Source organism: Mesoplodon mirus (genome assembly GCF_964341445.2).
Source record: "Mesoplodon mirus genome assembly, chromosome: 5".
In the NCBI taxonomy this organism is placed as follows: Eukaryota; Metazoa; Chordata; class Mammalia; order Artiodactyla; family Ziphiidae; genus Mesoplodon; species Mesoplodon mirus.
In genome coordinates, this window is record NC_138980.1 from 68922249 (window position 1) to 68934848 (window position 12600).

The 12600-nt window shown below is 40.8% G+C and overlaps 1 protein-coding gene across 14 annotated transcripts in view; it reads left to right on the top strand.

Annotated features, from left to right (window-relative positions):
- Positions 1-2935: 2935 nt before the first annotated feature.
- FAM13B (family with sequence similarity 13 member B) overlaps positions 2936-12600 on the top strand; it is an 85995-nt gene continuing 76330 nt past the window's right edge. For all 14 annotated transcript variants that reach the window (XM_082621864.1, XM_082621873.1, XM_082621872.1 and 11 more), the window contains exon 1: positions 2936-3226. The gene's annotated coding sequence lies outside the window, so the exon portion shown is untranslated. The remainder of the gene's footprint in view (positions 3227-12600) is intronic.

Consider the following 12600-nt stretch of genomic DNA (forward strand, 5'->3'; position numbering starts at 1 on the left):
TGGAATACTGTCAAAATAAATATACAAATCCACAGGGGTGATGTGCATGGCAGGCACTCCCTAGGGTATGGAGTGCATAACCTTGCACAATGTTGGGTGGTCCCAGAGCCACTTACAAATGGGCCACTGTGAGAGCTACCTTAGATTCTATTTGACAAGTCCTTACTGAGAAAAACAGGTTTCAAGAGATAAGAAGTTGGAGGTGGACCACCAGATTCTTAGGGACGGAAAGAGTAAAAAAACTGCCAGAATAAAATGTTTTTGCTCAGACCAACCAAGGTTACTATGGGTGAGAAACCACCAAAGAATGGGGATGGTGGTGGTTTCTGAAAACCTTAAAAGCATCCATCAGAAAAAAAGGCAGCTTTAAACATCTACCAGGCCGAGTGTGAAACCATCACATGGAAGTAAAAGTTACAAATTTTCCTGCTCCCCTTTCTTTTCCTCTCTCTCCACCCCTTTGGCTCTGGTTGGTAAGCTGGGAGAGAACAAGAAAGACCAGGCATGATGCCTCTCCAGGGCAAGCAGTTAGCCAGCTATCCCAAGCTGGTGAAGAGGGAAGTTTCACTCTTTCTGACTCAATAACCATAGGACTTTCTATTCCTAATAGGGACCACAGAATTCATGAAATCTATCTGAGTCAGGTATATGACACATTGGCTCCACTGCACAGGTTTAAAGGGATGAGGAAATTAAAAAATAAAGGTTTTTTGTTTTTTAAAATTATACCCCTGAATCCTGTATGTTGAACATACTGGTTACATATTATAAAGCAGGATCTGGAAAAGATATCTTCCAAGGATATGTTGTTGAGTTTTACAGGGGAAAATGGTATTTGAATCAATTCATTTGTTGAGAGCCCATACTTTGGGAGTAGGGCACATAAATGCAAGGGAGTCTCTGTCTGCTTACAGTCTTGGGTTTCATACTCAGAGTAATGTAACTATTACTGTCAGTTATGTCAGCAAGAGCCTGTGTTGCATAGGCAGGGCAGGTTCAGAAGGGTTTTTACTCTAATGATTTCCTCTTGTGATATTTTTACTCGCTTATGATTAAGCTTTAGAAGCGACATGTTGCTCCTGTTCTTCAAGCATGGAATCACAGGTAAAGCTTCCATTTAAGACGTGTAAAGAGAGGTGCAAGGCTAAATGCATAGGTTGCGTCTTGATTGGGCTGCTTTGAAACCAGAGTCTGGTCCTCAGTTTGGCAGATTCAGACACTTACATTTCACTTTATTCAGGCTTAATCAGGCTCTGAGAATTTAATTTGGGTAAAACAACTTTATAATTCAACCCAATGAACAGAAGCTGATTTATGAACCATGATATGAATTTACTGAGAAAAACTGTATTGCTAGTATAACTAGTACCAGTCATGTGCTTTGGACAATTGCTTCTTACTGCGTGTGTTGATTTAATTGAGAGTCCTTGAGCGATGGGAAGACTACCTGATAAGTGTGGAATGAGAGCATGGGTCTTTGTATGTTCTTAAATGATATCTAGAATTTAAGTTTACTAGGATATAAACTCACTGACAGGGATCTTATTTGCTGATATGTCCTAAGAGACTAGAACATGGTAAGCATTCAATAAGTATTTGTTGAGTGAGGGACTGAATCTGAACTAAGTTTTTTTAAACTGTTCTGATAATGAATGGGTATTGTCATTAGAATCAGTAGCCCCTCTCCTAGACAGAATGTGAGCCCACAGTACATTCTTATTCAGATTCTGCTGGTTCTAGACTCTTAATGGACCCCACACCTCTCTTATGACAGTATCAACTGGGCATGTGATACTTAGGTTACAGATGATTTATTTTACTCTCTGATGAAATTTGGGAGCCACCCTGACCTCTGTAACACATTTACAGATCATCTCATAAGGTGACATTTTCTTTTCTTTTCTTTCTTTCTTTTTTTGGGGGGGGTGGGTAAATTTTGTCCCAAGTTCTATGAGGGTTCTTGTCTTACATTTTCCGGGTTTCTGACTTCCAGCTCAGGCTGGTAGGGGACAACTGAACTGTGGTAGTTTATATTTTTACAGACACCCAGAGTTCTTTGTGCAGGTGTGGATCTATCTACCCTCCATCAAGGAGTCTAAAAGCAGAACACTGCGTTTTACTCAATGGAAGATCTCAAAGCTCTTAACAAACTAAAGCAAAAAACGAGATTGTATGAATATTCATACCTTTGTGAACGCGTGGGAGCTGCACGGTCGGTCTGGGTGGCTATGCAACCAAGTACAGACAACCCCAGGCTCAGAGAGCTCCTCATTCTTTCTGCCTTTCAGCTCTGCCTCTGAAATTCTGGTTTTGTATAGGAAGCTCTCTGTAAGCATGTAGCCTGTTGACTTTCATTTTACCAGATGCTTTCGGCACCAGAGGCATCTATGTTCTCTCTGGAGTCTAGGTCTTGTCCTTAGGTGAAGAGGAAGGGTGGGGGCGGACAGGGTCCCCCATCTAACCTCCGTCGCTGAGAATGGGAACGTGACTCACCGCTTCAGTCTGCCCGGAGGTTTCTGTTAAGGTCTCGGCGCTCCTCACCTAGATAACGGCACCCGGGTTTTTCTGGCTTCCTGCAGGTGGGCATGCTCCCTCCGCAGAGACCAGGAGTGACCTCGGGCTGCCGGATTTGACCTTCATGACACCTATGTCCTCTCCCCACTTTCCTCTATCTTCTTTCCAACCTCCCCAGACTGAGGACCCCGAGACACCTCCCTCAGGCCCGCGCCCTGCTTCTCACATCCTAACTCAGGGGACCAAATTTAGGGTGGGAGGAGCCTGTCGGCTCTAAAGCCCACGGACTCCTGGGCTACAGCCGCGGCGATTTGGGGGAGGCCCGCCCTCGCTGAGCGCTCGCCCCGCCCCTCCCCTCCCACGTACGTCACGTCCGGCCCAGCCCCTGCCAGCCCTCCGCCCTCCGCCCTCCGCCCTCCGCTCTCCTCTCGCTCGCCGTTAAGGAGGCTCTGCGCCTCAGCTACAGCCTCCATCTCCGCTCCCGCCCCATCCTCCGCGTCTCTGCCGCCGCCACCGCCGGGGGCATCCGGGGGTCGCCTAACGGGCTGGCCCTGCGCCACAGTCGTCGTTTCAGCCTCCCGCCAGTGGCGGCCACAAGAAGAAGCTCGCTGGCCGCGGAGCCACTTGGGGCCTCAGTTCTCGCCCTCTTTCAGTTGCCGCGGGTTCTGGAGAAGCGGCCGCGGCCGGGGAACTGGGCGTCGAGGTTCCAACGGTAGGTGAACGGGCGGGTACTGCGCATGCGCTGGTCCCTGTAGCCGCGGCCCTCCCTCTTCTGCCTACCCCCAGCTCCGTGTCCCACCCGCGCCGGCTTCAAGGGCTTTGCACCTCGGGGTGCGGGGTATCCCGGGCAGTGCCGTTGCAGGTGCGGCATTCCATAGAGAGGGCCCCCTTTCTCCTAGAGCAAGAGAAGGTGAAGATGTGCCCCTGGCAGCCAGGGGGTGTGGCAGTCTTCGATTTTTCAGCCGCTGCAGTGCGCGTAAGCGGGTGTGCCTTCTCACCTAGCTCCCCCAAAGTAGAAGGCACAGCTCCCTACCCTTGTTTGCTAGCCTCCCCTGCACACCGGACCTGCGCCGCCTCCCTGCCCTTTTCCTTAAAGCTGGGCAGTGAAGTTGATGCAGAAAAAAAAAAAAGTGTGGTTTAATCTGGGCTCAACTGCGCCCCTTTTTAAGATCACGTGAGATGAGTGGTTGCTGACTTCCTTAGATCGTTCAGAGAATATAGCCAAAATTGGGCTGTTGGTGCACTGGGGACTTGTCTAGAATGCATTCTGCATAGGCCAGGCTAGAGAGGGTACAGCGCTGTTTCAGATGAGGCGCCTGGTTTCCGAGATAAGGTATTAGGAAATTGAATCAGTTGGCACACTTGCCCAGTGGGAAATTGGTAAACTTCAATTAAAAAATCAATTAAAAATCAAACTGACTTTTAGAAAGGCATTTCGTCCGGCTCCCCATGATGCCATCTAATCAATGAAAAAAGTACCTAAGATTGGGCACTTACCTTATTTTCAAGTTGATGATAATCTAAAAATGGCAACCGGAACCACAGTAATGCAGATTATGAACATTAAATAGCTGAGATGCACTTACTTTTAAAAGTGGACATTAAAGGATGGTTTTGAATTATTGACTTTCTGGGTTAATGTGAGGCTGTGTCTTCAACTTTCCTTTTTGTAACCTTGCATGCAATACTTGTTGGCCTGGGTGTCTCTCAGGTACTGTGCATTTAGTAAGTGCGTGCTAGCTGAATGGAACTGAATGAACTGGTTATTATTTGTATATCTATCGGGAGCTCCTTCTTTCTTAATCTCTGCTGCTTTTAAAATTTGGGCAGTATTTTAAATAGTTTAATTGTGTTACCAGTTAGGGATCTGGAACACATCTTAAATGCTTGGAAAGATGTAGAAAGGCTTATCAGTGTTATAAAATTCTTCCTTAGGTGAAGTAAATGTTACATTGTGTATGTGTTTTTAACTGTATATGTAGTGTTTTATTTATTAATATGAGTGTATAGAATTCTGTTATTTTCTCTATCTTTAAAATTTGTATTTATTTTAAAAATTAATAGGCAATTTTTAGAGAAGTTTTAGGTTCACAAAAAAATTAATCAGAAAGTACAGAGTTGCTACATATCTCCTCCCCACCCTGCATGCAATTTTCCCTCTTTTTTATATCTTGTATTAGTATGAAGTGTGTTTTTATTAGAATGCCATTGTTTTAGGACAGAGAAAATGACTGAAATGGATATATTGTGACTTGTCAGTCTTTCCCCATCAATAAAATGACAGCTACTTTTATTATCATTTCTGAATAACCTCAGTCTGTGCATGGCTCCCCTTTGTTGTACCATGACTTTAGTATTGGGAAACATAATAGGATAAATTGTAGCTATACTTTGAAAAAAATTGTGATAAATATACATAACGTAAAATTTACCATTTTAACCATTTTTAAGTGTACAATTCAGTGGCATTAAGTACATTCACAGTATTGTGCAACCGCTGTCACTGTCCATTTCCAGAACTTTTTCATCATCCCAAACAGAAACTCTTAGACAGCAATTCCCCATTCCCTCTTCCTCCTAGCACGTGGTAACCTCTATTCTACTTTCTGTTTCTATAATTTGCCTGTTCTAGGTACCTCATATAGGTGGAATCATATAGCATTTGTCCTTTTGTGTTTGGCATATTTCATTTAGTTCATTTTCAGGGTTCATTCATATTGTAGCGTGTATCAGAATTTCCTTCCTTTTTAAGATTGAATAATGTATTCCATTGTGTGTATATACAACATTTAGTTTATCCGTTCATCTCTTGATGGACATTTGGATGTTTCCACATTTTGGCTTTTGTGAAGAATGCTGCTATGAACTTTGGTGTACAGGTATCTGTTTGAGTCCTTGCTTTCGATTCTTTTGGGTACATACCTAGGAGTGGAATTGCTGGTAATTCTGTGCTTAACTTTTCGAGGAACATCTGAACTGTTTTCCAGGTCTGCTGCACCATTTTACATTCCCATTAACAATGCACAAGGGTTCCAGTTTCTCTACATCTCCCCAACAATTGTTACTTCCCTTTGTTTGTTGGTTTGTTTTTTGGTTTGTTTGATAATAGGCATTCTAATGGGGGTGAACAGGTATCTCATTGTGGTTTTGATTTGTATGTCCCTAAGAGTGATGCTGCACATCTTTCATTTGTGTATCTTCTTTGGAGAAATGTCTGTTTAAGCCCTTTGCTCATTTTTTAAATTGGTTTTTGTTTCTTTGTTGTTGAATTACTTTCAAAAAAAGTTACTTTAAAAAGTTATTTTGTACGTGCATTAAATCTTTTATCTGAAAACCTTATTGGTTCTTAAGATGAATGCAATACTGAAATTTAAAAAATAGAAATTGGGGTAAATTCCCTGGCAGTTCAGTGGTTAGGACTCCGCACTTCCACCACAGAGGGTATGAGGGTATGGGTTCGATCCCTGGTCGGGAACTACCCGCATGCCACGCAGTGCGGCTAAAAAAATTAAAATAAATAAATAAATAAAATAAACAAATAAATAAATAGAAATTGAAAATTTCTGTTTTACACATGGATAAACAACAAAGAGATTTTACATCTGAAAAAGGTTTCCAATTATTTAGTAAGTCACACTATATTAAGCTCTCGATTAGGTATATATCAATACCAAGAACTTATTTCCATAACCTCAGCATTACAAAGGGGCACGCATTAAATGAAGATCCTATCCTCACCAATGAGTAAGATTAATGCTCCTGAATTTTCCTTTGTTTATAAAGTATTTTGTTAACATGGCTAGGAGTAGAGGAGGGGATTACTGGATTGAGAAAAAGGAAGTGTAGTATGTACACATGAACTTGACCTGAATCAGTGTTCTCCAAGTGGCGCAGAAGGCCAATATGTGAGGAGGTTCACTTTGGGGCCGTATAGAAGAGCCAATTTGATTGGACATGGAAATAATGAAGGATTTTTGGAATGGAATGTAATAAAGGCAGGTTTAATGTACCAACTCATACTCACATGAGATATTAATGGTAATGACATTAAGAGTAACTCATTATCAGATTTATTTATTCATTCACTGGATATTTATTTTTCTCCTTCTAACTGTTAGAGATACATGAAGGAGCAAAACCCAAGCAGTTACTTGTTGATGGTTGCATAACTGTAAATTTACTAGACATTAAATTATACACTTGAAAAGAGTGAATTTTATGATATGTAAATTATACCTTAATAAAGCTGCTTTAAAAAAAAAAAACCCACCAGTGGACTTTAAGGAACTTATACTCTGTTGGGAGAAAGAAACTTTAAACAAACACAGAAAGGACTATATAATAAAACTAGTGATGAACGTTTTGGAGCCAAGGAATAACATGTCCTAAGAAAAATTGACAGGGGATATCATTAGGTTGGATGGGTTGGAGAAGGCCCCTCCAAGAATGGGACTTGAGTAAGAGCAGAAGATGAGTAGGAGGAAGTGAGGGGGAGAGTGTTTGAGGCAAATGAACCAACATGTATAGAAGTCTTAGGTTGAGGAAGATGCAGTGGCTTGACAAGATAATTTAATAGAATCTATTGGGTTTCTACTAGAGAAGGAAATACCCTAAATCTTTTCAGACAGGTTTTTACCTAGCTTTAGTGTATATTTTCTTTTTCTTTTGTATATGATGTATAATAATTCTTATATTTTTGGTTTTAAACAGTTTTCAGAGAGATGTCTGTATGGTTTCTATTGCCCTTTTCTGGAATAGAAAACTAGAAAAACTTGAGTTGTTTACTTATTCTTAAAATATGTATTTTTGCTTTTATGTATCAAGCTGCTGTTCCATGTAATTGAAAAGTAAAAGTAAAAATAAAACTGAAAAACACTTGTTGATTGACATAGTAGGTGCTTAATATTTGGGGGGAAGGGTGGGAGGAGGTCCTTTTTGGACACCAGTTGTAGTGGATTAAAAATTTGGAAAGGTGAAGGAGCTCAAATTTAGGATCAGATTAGTTGAGAGAATTTTTATAGGAAAAGCAGACCATATTGTGATTCATTATAGAATCACTTTTGAAACTAATGATTTAAAAAGATATATATTTTTTCTGTTAAGGAGTATTCTAGTGTTTGAATAATGATTTTTGATTAGCAAGTACAGAATATTTAAGTGTTTTATGAATCACCTTTACGAAGTATCGTTTCATACATTTCAGTGAAATTTCAAACAATATTTTCAGTTTTGGTTGTAGTCATTGTTGCCTGAAAGAGCATCAGCCTAAAGAGCAGCAGACTTAGAGTTCTACTCACTAGTTTAGTGACCTACTCACTAGTTAAGTGACTTTAAACCAGTTTCTTCAGCTCTCTGAGATTTTTTTGGTTTCTTTTCTGAGAAAAAGTGATAATCTGCCATGCTTATCTCACAGGGGATGGATGTGAGGATTCAGTTGGATAGTGAACTGGAAAGTATACCAGAAATGATAGCATCATTTCAGATACTGGAGTTCTGCTGTTGTGTAGTGTTCACAACCCAGGAAATAAAGATGAAATCATATTTTTTGCTCTCAAAGTTTATAATCAAGTGGAAAAGACAGATACAAAAAATAAGTATAGTCAGTGCTTTTTGTTCATATCCCAGGTTCCTTTTTTTCCCCCCCAGAGCAGTTTTTACACAAGTCAGTGCAAAAAGAGAATGTTTTTCTCTCAGGGGACCCATTTGGCTAGAACAAGTTGTGGAATTACCTCCAATGGTAAAAAAAAAAAAAAAATGTAGTTTTGTATCAAAGAGCAATAAGAAATGATATGCTAGTCTTCTTAAGACTGTACTCATTAGTAGGCCCTAGGTGAGCACGTTTTCAATGGAGAAACATGAAAGGTGAAAAGTTACCAGAATAGAGGAGTCTTGAAGAGTCAACATTTGTCAAAATTGAGATTATATGCATGCATATAATTGACTGGAATATGTGCTCTCTTTACATATATATGCTTTCTCAGGTATTTTGTGTTGCCCTCTAAATTGTAGAGCTGTTTGTTTTTTTTTTTTTTGGGCCAGTCATTGTGTTGGTACTTAATGGGAAGAGCTAATTTAACACATAACTCACTTTGACTTAATAGAAGATCATGCTAAAGTAGTGACCAATGACCTTGGAGTGAATGTGGGGTAAAGGAACCTGTTGGGAGCCAGCTTGCTCCAGCACATTACAGGCTTACCCTTTCATCAGGAGACAGCATTAAAGTGTCACCTTTTCTTATACTTTCATGAGTAAGATTAAACATCCCTCTGCCACTCTTACCTGTTTTTCATGCACTGATATGTGAACCTTCTAAAACTCTACATCTGACCGATAAATATCTCAAAAGGTCATCCTTCATCCTTTGGGGAAGTTTGTCTACCTTGGAGACTAACTTCAGGTACCTTATGGTTTCTTTGGCTTTTTTTTTTTTTTTTTTTTGCGGTACGCGGGCCTCTCACTGTTGTGGCCTCTCCCGTTGCGGAGCACAGGTTCCGGATGCGCAGGCTCAGTGGCCATGGCTCATGGGCCTAGCCCCTCCGTGGCATGTGGGATCTTCCCGGACCGGGGCACGAACCCTTGTCCCCTGCGTTGGCAGGTGGACTCTCAACCATTGCGCCACCTGGGAAGCCCTCCTTGGCTTTTTGAATCAGAATTGTGGCTGATTTACAAGTAAATGTGAGAGGAAGTCTTTTTGCCTTTGTAATACTGCTCATTTTATTGTTCTCATTTCTTAAGACTTAAATTACTGTCATTAGAAAGATTTGCAGTTATATCCAGCAGCACATTCTACCATCACCATTTACAAATTTTGAAGTTTAGCTCAGTGACTTGAGGCTCACAGTACATGTAAAACGGGAATAGTGCCTGCCTCATAGCCTTCTTCTAGGTATGAGAAATAACTTGTGAAGTGCTTATAGGTATTCCATAAATCATAGTTCCTTTCCATAATTTTTAAAAAATTATAGTTGATTTACAATATGATTTGTTTTAAATATTATTTACAATATTATTATCATACATTCCAGATGTACAACATAGTGTTTCAATATTTTTATAGATTATACTCCATTTCAAGTTGTTATAGGGGCTTCCCTGGTGGCGCAGTGGTTAAGAATCGCCACCTGCTAATGCAGGGGACATGGGTTCAAGCCCTGGTCTGGGAAGATCCCACATGCCTCAGAGCAACTAAGCTTGTGCGCCACAACTACTGAGCCTGCACTCTAGAGCCCGTGAGCCACAACTACTGAGCCCACGTGCTGCAACTACTGAAGCCCGTGCACCTAGAGACTGTGCTCCGCAACAAGAGAAGCCACTGCAATGAGAAGCCCGTGCACCGCAATGAAGAGTAGCCCCAGCTTGAAGCAACCAGAGAAAGCATGTGTGCAGCAACGAAGACCCAATGCAGCCAAAAATAAATAAATAAATAAAGTTGTCGTAAAGTGCTTTCCTTTCTTGATTTGATTATCTTTGGTTATTGCTGGGAGTAGATATGGCAGCCACTTTTGATGTTTTTTGTTTTTTTTAAGCATCTTTATTGGAGTATAATTGTTTTACAATGTGTGTTAGTTTCTGCTGTATAACAAAGTGAATCCGCTATACATATACATATATCCCCATATCCCCTCCCTCTTGCATCTCTCTCCCACTCTCCCTATCCCACCCCTCTAGGTGGTCACAAAGCACGGAGCTGATCTCCCTGTGCTATGCGGCTGCTTCCCATTAGCTAGCTATTTTACATTTGGTAGTGTATATATGTACCATGTTTATATAAAAGTGTATTTATTTAGTTTGTAATCACTTAAGGAGGTGTTCTCCTCTTGTTAATCTTCTTAAATTTGAATAGTCAGTATTATTTGCTTCTTATTTATGTCTTTAATCAACATATATTTTATTTATTTATTTATTTATTTTGTTGCTTCGGGTCTTAGTTGCGACAGCTGGGCTCCTTAGTTGCGGCATGCATGTGGAATCTAACCCAGGCCCCCTGCATTGGGAGCACAGTGTCTTAACCACTGTGCCACCAGGGAAGTCCCTCAACATATATTTTAAACATTAAATTATGTGTTAGGGATTGTATGAGGTAATACAAAGATGATACAGAGGTGATACAAAGATGAAATGACAGGGTTTCTACCTACAAGGATCCTCTCTTTTGAAAAAGAGACAGACATATTTTTAGATTCTATGGGGTGTTTGCTAAAAAGGTAAGAGATACCTTAGGAGCAAAAGGAAGGAGAACTGTCTGCTTCAGGAAGTCAGGGAAGGTTTGACAGAGGAAGCTGGAGTTGAGACTTGATGGTGGATGGAAGTTTGGTGATCAAGATGGAATTGGTCGTGGTGTTGAGTTAGGGCTCCAAGACAGAAAACAATGTGCACAGCTTGGGAGATGTGGATTGTGAATTTCAAGTAGTTAAGTATTGTTGGAGAGTAGAGTGAGGTGTAGGAGTGGCAGGGAAGAAGATTTTATTGGTAGGTGAAGTACTTGTACACCACGTAATAGAGTTTGCAGTTTACTGTGTACGTCAGAGGTTCTTAAAACTTTGTATGTATTATAATCACCCAAAGAGCTTATTAAACATACAGAGAGCCCAGGCCAGGCTCTCATGGATGCTAGATTGGGGTTGTGGCTGTATATTGAATATCTGTATATTGAACAAGACTTTCCCCATCCCCAGATGAAGTTAGGAAACCGTGCTGTAGGTCACTGGTCTCAAAAGTGAGGTGCTGGCACTTTGAATGGGCAGGATGACCTATTAAAATGTGTGTGTAGGTGGAGGAGTAAAATTTATGTTTCTACTTATTTTTTATTTTTAAAATTTATTTATTTATTTATTTATTTAAAAAATAAATTTATTTATTTATTTTTAAAACATAAATTTATTTATTTATTTATTTTTGGCTGAGTTGGGTCATTGTTGCTGCACGCGGGCGTTCTCTAGTTCTGGCGAGTGGGGGCTACTCTTCGTTGCGGTGTGTGGGCTTCTCATTGCAGTGGCTTCTCTTGTTGCGGAACACAGGCTCTAGGCGTGCGGGCTTCAGTAGTTGTGGCTTACGGGCTCTAGAGCACAGGCTCAGTAGTTGTGGCGCACGGGCTTAGTTGCTCTGCGGCATGTGGGATCTTCCCAGACCAGGGCTCGAACCTGTGTCCCTTGCATTGGCAGGCAGATTCTTAACTGTTGTGCCACCAGGGAAGCCCTGTTTCTATTTATTTTTAATGTTGAATTTTTTTTTCTTTTGCCACTCCATGAGGCATGTGGGATCTTAGTTCTCCAACCAGGGATCCAACCCGTGCCCCTTGCAGTGGAGCCCTAATCACTGGACTGCCAGGGAGTTGTTAAAATGTTATTTTTCTGTATGTTTATTATGTGCATAATATACTAGGATACGTATTCACTATTCTACTTTAGAAATACACATACATATATGAGAGGTATGCGCATAATCTTTTTCCTGTTCAAAAAATTTAGAGCCCAGGGCTCTAGGCATTGGAAAACAGTTGAGGAATTTTGTGCAGGGGAATTCACGTTAGATTTGATGAGGATATCAGTGAGGAGAATAGATGAAGGGACTTAGTTACAGGGGATTTTATCTCCCTTTGGCTTTATTACTTTTGTTTTGCTTTGAAAGCTTGAAATCATGGGGGTTTATAAAATAATTGACTGTGGCCATGAAACCCTTGCCTGAATATTTTGCATAAAAGAGGGATAAGTGAGCTATCTCAAGGTGAAATGCTGTGTTTAGTGAGTTGCAATCTGCAAAATATATGTGCTGTATCTAGTACCATGATTTGGGGAGTGTAGTTATACAAAATATACTTGATTCATTGCTCATTGTAGTTTTGTGGAATCACCATGGAGGAGGATTGTTCCCTCAAGAAGTAGGTTAAAGTGCGCACAGATGAACAAATCCTCAGGCACAGGGGTAATAATTGTTGCGATAAATACTTTATAATCTTTTTTTGTTTTTTAAGGCAAAGAAATTCCTCAACTTTTGAGTATTAGAGCTCTCTTTAAAAACTTTCTAGTCCTGGGACCTCCCTGGTGGCGCAGTGGTTAAGAATCCACCTGTCAGTGCAGGGGATACAG